Source organism: Penaeus monodon, chromosome 25 (assembly GCF_015228065.2).
Source record: "Penaeus monodon isolate SGIC_2016 chromosome 25, NSTDA_Pmon_1, whole genome shotgun sequence".
NCBI classification, from domain to species: Eukaryota; Metazoa; Arthropoda; class Malacostraca; order Decapoda; family Penaeidae; genus Penaeus; species Penaeus monodon.
This window is the reverse complement of record NC_051410.1, coordinates 32,516,621-32,516,820: the sequence shown is the minus strand read 5'-3', so window position 1 is coordinate 32,516,820 and position 200 is coordinate 32,516,621.

Below are 200 nucleotides of genomic sequence, written 5' to 3'. Positions count from 1 at the left end.
AATTAAGAAAAAGAGCAGCAGCCGGGGATCCGTTGCCGCAGCCGTTCAGTCATTGACCGAAGGGTTTTTTCCCCGTAGAGTTCTCAGTCGGCCACTCGCTCACAGGCTTTACATATCATTCCGGCTTTTCACCGATGAGCATACAATGCGAAGGAAAAAAGAAGAAAAATAGTCATGTTGTTGATATGTAAAAAAGAAAT